Source organism: Ursus americanus, chromosome 12 (genome assembly GCF_024610735.1).
Source record: "Ursus americanus isolate L20-20 chromosome 12, mUrsAme1.1.p, whole genome shotgun sequence".
NCBI lineage: Eukaryota > Metazoa > Chordata > Mammalia > Carnivora > Ursidae > Ursus > Ursus americanus.
Window position 1 is genome coordinate 60,323,475 of NC_142138.1, and position 7,771 is coordinate 60,331,245.

Genomic DNA, 7,771 nt, shown 5'->3' on the forward strand with positions numbered 1-7,771 from the left:
GGGCTCAGTTAGGCATCTGCCTTTGGCTCAGGTCATGATCTCAGGGTCCTGGGATCGAGCCCCACGTTGGGGTCGGGGGGTCCTGCTCAGTGGAGAGTCTGCTTTTCCCTCTTCCTCTGCCTCTCCCTCCACTCATGTTCTCTCTCTCTCAAATAAATAAAATCTTAAGAAAGAAAAAGAAACGAAGGATTTCTTACCCTAGCTGCCAGAAAGGCTGACAGTAAACAGCCCTCGGCTACACGCCCCTTCTAGGAATTGCCTGAACTGAAAGAAATGAACTTGACCAAGGTCACCTCTCCTTCAAGGGGCAGCTCAGGTCCAAAGACTGATTGGTGTGCAGTATAAAGACCTGGCCCCGGGGCGCCTGGGTGGCTCAGTCCATTAGGCGGCTGCCTTCAGCTCATGATGTCAGGGTCCTGGGATGGAGTCCCACGTCCTTCTCTGTGCTCAGCGGGAGCCTGCTTCGCCCTCTCCCTCTGCTCCTCAACCCCCTGCCCCCGCTCCTGCTTGGGCTTGCTCTCTCTCAAAAAAATAAAATTAAAAAACAAAAAACAACAACGAAAAAACCCTGGCCGCCTGTCCCAAATCAAGAGAACTCTGAAGGGTCATTCCCTGCTTCAAAGCCCCTGTAGGGTTGGCTGAGCCCCTGTTGAGACTACGGCAGCTCAGCCATCCCTCCCTCTTTCCTCCCCTCTGTCCCTTCCTGCAAGATGCCACTGTTACGCCCCTGGTCCGCCTCTCGCTTCCCAGTCTCCATCTCACACTCTGCTCTGTTCCTCTGGGCCATGATGAAGTCCTCCCAAGGCGGGCGCGCACTGTTTCTGAGTATTTGGTGCCAGGGTCTCCTCCACGTTACCTCCTTTAATCAACACAACTACTCAAGGAAGCAGTGATTCTTTCTAGACCCAAGAGGTCATTAAGGCCGCCAGAGGCCCGGTGAGTTGCCTGCGGTCCTCCAGCAGAGCGGGGCTGAGGGCCAATGGCACAGCTCGGATTCAGCCCTTCACCCGTTTGGCTGTCAAGTCCACTCTCCCTCCACTGGCCACACAACAGTCAAAACAGTAATAGTACATTTGGGGTGTTAAGAGTATTAGCTTATCTTCAGTCATACACCCAAGTCCGAATCCGCTCGTTAGTCAGCTTGCTTTTGAGACTCTCAGCAGGAACAGGATACCGAAGGAATGAGGGTTTCCGTGAAGGAGGAGAAAGACGGTCTGTCTGCACACGTGGAGTCCTCAAATGTTAGAGCTGGCAGAAAGCTCAGATAGCCTGGACTCTGGCTCCGACATAGCACAGATGAGACCGAGGCCCAGCAAGGTCAGGCGACTTGCCCAGGTTGACCTGTCTAGTGTGCCGCAGAGCCCAGACGGGCTTCCCAGCTTCATGGACGGCTCCTCCCCCAGCGGACCCAGAACCACGAATTCCCAGGCCGGCCCCGGCGGCTCCCTCCGGCACTCCTTCCTCCCCTCACCTGCTTCTCCACAATGTCTGTGCTTGAATCTTGCTCACCTGGGCTGCCCCACATTCCCAGCTTCACCCTCTGCCCACTGGCCTCAGGCCGCCTGCCATACTTGTCACCACAAAAATCCTGTCCTCATGTCCCTGGACCAGTTTGACAGCTGAGGCGAGGCCGAGAGTGGGGACGCTGGTGGAGCTTCTGTTCCAGGCTGTGCTTCCATTGCGCTGGCATCAGCGCTGGGAAGCCCTTACTCAGGAGGCATGCTTGCTCCGCGGGTGTGGACAAGGAGTCGAGGAAGCCACCAGCATCCTGATGAGTCTGACCGGCTGCACCTGCCTGTGGACGCGGGGACAGCTGAATGCTTAGAGCGAGCCCTCCTCCTCCTCCTGCTCTCCTTCCCCACCTGGACTCCAGGAGCAAAGCTGTCCTAGGAAGGGCCTCGAGAGACTTGCCCATCTCCCTTCTGTGTGGTGCCCACTCTCCCGCTCCCCCGGCGCACCCAACCCCAAGCAAAGCCTTCCAGGACCGGCCGGGCCTCGGAGCTAACAGGGTGTCCTCGGGGTGGTGGGGTGGTTTAGAGCGGCGACCACAGTATACAGGCCCGTTCTTCAGCCCTCGCGGGTTTTCCTTCTCCGGCGTCTTGGTGAGTCAGCACCATAGGGCCACACACAAGGCTCCTATTCAGGGCTCATTTTCCTCCTGCTCTCACTCACATCTTGGCATCTCTCTCTCTCTCTCTCTCTTTCTCTATGTGGGCCTCATTCTCACCATGGGAAAGCTCTGCTCCCTGCCCTGTGCCTTCTCCTTTCCCCAGTACCAGGGCGCACCGGTCCCCTCCTCCCCCCAGCCACGCGCGCCCACATTCCTCATCCTCACCTTCGGGGCGTTTGCAGCCCCAGCCGGAGACAAACGGAAAGGACGTAGAACAAAACAGAATTGTCGAACTGTTAAATCCTCCATCGCCTATTTTCAACGGGTGTTTGTTGCTGCGGGCTCTGTGCAGGCCCTGAGCTCTGTTAATGACGCGCGCGCACACGCCGTGCTTTGCGGCCAGCCATTCACCATGTGCTTATTAAGAACCGACTCGGTGTCCAGCCTCATGCGAAGGGCTGGAATGTACACTCTGTCGGGAGCACACGTCTCGCACATGTGACATCTCGGGCCAGCTCGGGGAAGGACGCAGCAGGTGTCCCCCCCCCCCACCCGCCCCGTGAGTGATGGGGCCCGACGGGCCTAAGAAATTCCGCAGAGCGGGGGAGATCTATGGGCCTAGAGGCACCGGATTTAAATACACAAACGCAGAAGGACGCCGGTTTGTGAAGACGGTGGGGGGCGGGGGGGTACATTGCCCATAGCTCAAGAACACCGGGACGCAAAAGCGAGTTCAGAACAAGGGCATGGTCATTCTCCGTGTGGCCTTGGGCAAGTCACTGATAGCCTCCTTGTTGGTATCAGTAAAATGAAGCTCAGAGAGCCTCCCTCTGAGGGTTTTGCGAGAATTAGGGGCGGTGACGCGGGCAAGTGCCCAGCCCCCGGGGAGCACGGGGCGGCGGCCTCGCTGCTTGGGCAGAGAGAGGCGGCGGGTGAAAGGGCGCCCCCCCCCCCCCACCGGCGGCGCGTCTGGAAGCGAAGCTGCGTGGCTCCCCCGCCCTCGGTCGGAAAGGTGAATCGCTGGCGCCCCCTGGCGTTGGAGTCTCTATGCTTCTCCCGAAAGGGACGGGGGCCGCGGGCAGGTGGGGACCCGCTGGAGGGCCGCGGGCGCGAGCTGGGGTGCGTCCTTCCGGGGACCCGCGGCCCCAGCCCACGACCGCAGTCCCCGCGAGAGGCCCGGGGGGGAGCCCGAACCAGTAAGAGGGGAGAGAGTAACGGAAGCCGCCTCGCAGGGCGGTTGGGAGCCTTCACTGAGCAAATCAACACTTCACACTCGGCTGGGCACGTGTAGCCTCAGCACCGATAGCTGGTGGCTTATGCAGCTTTGAGAACGCTGACCGGTAACACTAACAAAAACAGCAGAAGCTGGGGCAGCACAGTGAATTCCCAGGGGAGTCAGCGATGGTCACGCTGAGGCAGTGACACATGTCCTGGTCTTCAAGGAGGGGGAGATGCTCTCAAGTGAAGAAGGGGATGAAGGACATTCCAAGTAAGGAGAACAACGTTTGCAACGCACTGAGCTGCCCCTGCACATGGTAAGAAGCCTGGACTTTGGGCAAAAAAGGACGGAAATGGGAAACCAGCAAAGTGGGTCCTATGATGGTCCCAGCAGTGAGGGGTAATCAAGGAATGGGCCGGCAATCTCCCTAAGTTGAGATAAAGCTGAGAGTTGGGAGGGAAGAGTATTGGAGACAAGAGAGCTGCAATGAGACACATCTCCAGAGATCTTCAGAGGCCCCAGATTCTAGAATCTTCAGCTGAATACTAATCAACATACGCATGCGAGGAAACCACGCAAAACGATTAGATGGAAGAGTACTCAGAGCTCACCCGGGACTTTTAGTTTCCGTTCTCAGCAGCCAGAATGACAAATCTCATAATTCACAGAACACTGGAGAGAGCGCCCAAAAGGTTTTTGTCTCTACGGTGGGCCAAAATTCACACTAGAGTAAGTGCTGCTCCCACCTAAAAAAAAAAAAAGTTTAAAAGCAAGACTCAAGTGCTTGATTCGGCAGCACTTACACTAAAAGCGAGACTCAACAGAATCGAACTGTTTCCAAAAAACTGTACCCCACAACAAAGCTTAAGAATTTGTATAGAGAAACAATATGTGCACCACAAAATTTAAAAATCACAATGTCTAGCGTCCAGTATAACATTGCTAGGTGTGCAAAGCAGCAGAAAAATGTGGCCCCTAATTAGGAGACAAATCAATCAATTGAAAATTAGCCAAAAACGACACAATGCATTATTAGACAACTATATTGAACCAGCTATGTTGACTGCATTCCATATGCTGAAGGAGTTCGTTAAAGATATGAAAGAGATAGAAAAGACCCAAATCAAACTTCCAGAGATGAAAACCATACTATCTGGGGAAGAAAATGGGTTGTATTAACAGCAGATCGTACATTATAAAACAGATGATTGTTAAACTTGAAAAAATAGCAATAAAACCCATCCACGGTGAAACGTGGAACATTAAAAAAAAAAAAGATTTTTCACAGTAAACAGAATACCAATGAGCTTTAAGATAAATTCAAGTGACCTAATATAGAGTCCCTGAAGGAAAATATTTGAATAATGGCGAAATTTTTCCAAATTTGATGAAAATGATAAGCCCACAGACAGAAACATGTCAATGTGCCCTCAGCACAAGAAACATAAAGGAAAACACACCAAAGATCATCATAAGCAAATTTTTTAAAACTAGTGATAGAGAGAAAACCTTCAAAACAACTGGAGTAGAAAAGCCCATCTTCTATAGAGATGAGCTCAACTAAAAATAACAGCAGTCTTCTCAAGCATAACAATAGCATCATAACAATAAATTTAGAGTACTGAGGGAAAACACTGTCAACCTGGAATTCTACTCCTAGTGTCAATACCTTTCAAAAGTGAAGGCAAGATAAAGACTTTTCTTAGACATGCACAAGGCAAAAGAGTTCATCACTTAGAATGATCAGTAGGGGAAGAAAGGGATAAAGAAAGGGGGGGTAATCAGAAGGGGGAATGAACCATGAGAGACTGTGGACTCTGAGAAACAAACTGAGGGCCTCAGAGGGGAGGGGGTGGGGGAATGGGATAGACCGGTGATGGGTAGTAAGGAGGGCACGTATTGCATGGTGCACTGGGTGTTATACACAACTAATGAATCATCGAGCCTTACATCAGAAACCGGGGATGTACTGTATGGTGACTAACATAATATAATAAAAAATCATTATAAAAAAAATAATAATAAAAAATAAATAAATAAGAGAAAAAAAAAGAGTTCATCACTGTCAGACTTGTGGTACAAGAAATATTAAAGAGAGTACTTCAGGCAAGAGGAAAATGATACTAAAAGTCTGTACCTACACAAAGGAATGAAAAACACTAAAAATGGTACCTATGTGGGTAAATGTAAAAGGTGATTTTTCTTATTCTTTAAATCTCTTTAAAAACTCGCTGTCAGAGGTGCCTGGGTGGCTCAGTCGGTTAAGCTTCTGCCTTTGGCTCAGGTCATGGTCCCAAGGTCCTGGGATCGAGCCCCGTGTCAGGGTCCCTGCTCAGTGGGGAGCCTGCTTCTCCCTCTCCCTCTGCCACTCCCCCTGCTTGTGCTCTCTCTTTCAAATAAATAAATATACTTTAAAAAATAAATAAAAAATAAAAATTCATTGTGGGATTTATAACATAGGAAGAAGTAAAATGTATGACAACATAGCACAAAGCCTGAGAGGAGAATGGAGGTGTGTACTATACGTGAGTCAATACAGCATGTGAAGCTAGCCCGTGGTAAGTTAAATATGTCCACTGTAGGCCTTCAAGCAACCATCGAAAACCAAAACAAAGTTCATAAGACAATGAAAGCGATAAAAATAGTCATAAAAAATACTCAATTCAAAACAAAGAAAAAGAAGAGCAAAGAACGGATAGAAAAATAGCAATGCTGATTGAAAACCAGCCATCTCAATAATCGCTTAAAATGAAATGGTCTACACAACCCAATAAAAGGCAGAGATTGTCCGTTTGTATTAAAAACCATGACCTCCTACAAAAAATCCACTTTAAATATAAGGAGACAAATAGGGTAAATTGTTAGAGAATACTCCAACCAAATGCAGCAGAATTCGTGAGATTTTTGAGGACACAAAGAACAAGCACCTGATAGATCATTATAACACACTTCCGAATAGCCCATGGGTCAAGGAAGAAATCAAAGAAGAAATGAGAAAATATTTTATTTATTTATTTATTTGTTTATTTATTTGTTTATTTATTTATTTATTTATTTATTTTAAAGATTTTATTTATTTATTTGACAGAGAGAGAGACAGCCAGCGAGAGAGGGAACACAAGCAGGGGGAGTGGGAGAGGAAGAAGCAGGCTCCTAGCGGAGGAGCCTGATGCGGGGCTCGATCCCAGAATGCCGGGATCACGCCCTGAGCTGAAGGCATGCGCTTAACCGCTGTGCCACCCAGATGCCCCGAGAAAATATTTTAATACAAAAGAAAATGAAAAGGCAACATATTGATATTTGTGGGACACAGGGCAGTACTAAGAGGGAAATTTATAACACTAACGTCTATTTTAAAAAGAAGAAAGGATTCAGGTCAATTAAGAAAACAGGGGCGCCCACCCAGGAAAACTCTAAGTCCACATGGATTTATTGGTGAATCTTACAAACATTTAAAGAAAAAAAAAAAAAGAATTCTACAAAAACTCTTCCAGACTGTTGAAGAGGTTGAAACACTCCCCAGCTAATTTTATAAGACCAAGCAGTAACATGACAAGACAAGAAAGCTACAAACCAACATCCCTCCTAAACAAGGATGCAAAAATCTCTAAAAAATATTAAGAAACCAAATCCAATAATATGTAAAAATACATAATGACCAACTGGGGTTATCTTAGGAATGCAAAATTGGTTTGACATTCAAAAACCAATCAATGTAATGCACCATATTAACAATTCAAAAAGAAAACTATGTGATCATGTCAATATTCCCAGGTGATACAGTTCTGGAGACTGGAGAATTAATTCCACAATAAAAGAATGTTCTGATCAACATCACTGAAGATTACTTAAAAATTTCAAAGGCTTATGAGCCCAAGTTGGTTGCTACATTACCATACTTACTATGTTTTCTGGAAGAATAACTTTCATAAAGTTTACTCTCAGGGAAAAGAATATTTTGGAATGTGGCTATTGTAATTATCCATAAGCTCCAATGTCTAATGCCATTGGTTACTTATAATCATGTCCCAGCATTTGGTTTTGAAAAAAATAATGCCGAATTTTTTGAGTGAAAAAAACAGATTCAGGAAAAGCATTTGACAAAATACAACATCTATTTCAGGTAAAAAAAAATTATCAAACCAGGAATAGAAAGGAACTTCCTCAACGTGATAGTGGACATCAGGGGAAAACCTACAGCTTACATCCAATTTAATTATGAAACACTAAATGCTTTCCCCTAAACAAGGCAATAATACCCATGTTCTATGAACATTATATTGGAGGTACGAGCCAGGGCAGTAAGCCAAAAAAAAGGAACACAAGATATCCAGATAGGAAAGGGAGATGTAAAACCGTCTGCATTTGCAAACCTAATGTTCTAGGTATAAAATCTAATAGATTTTATTTTTTTATTCTTTTGTTTTTTAAATTTAACGTAA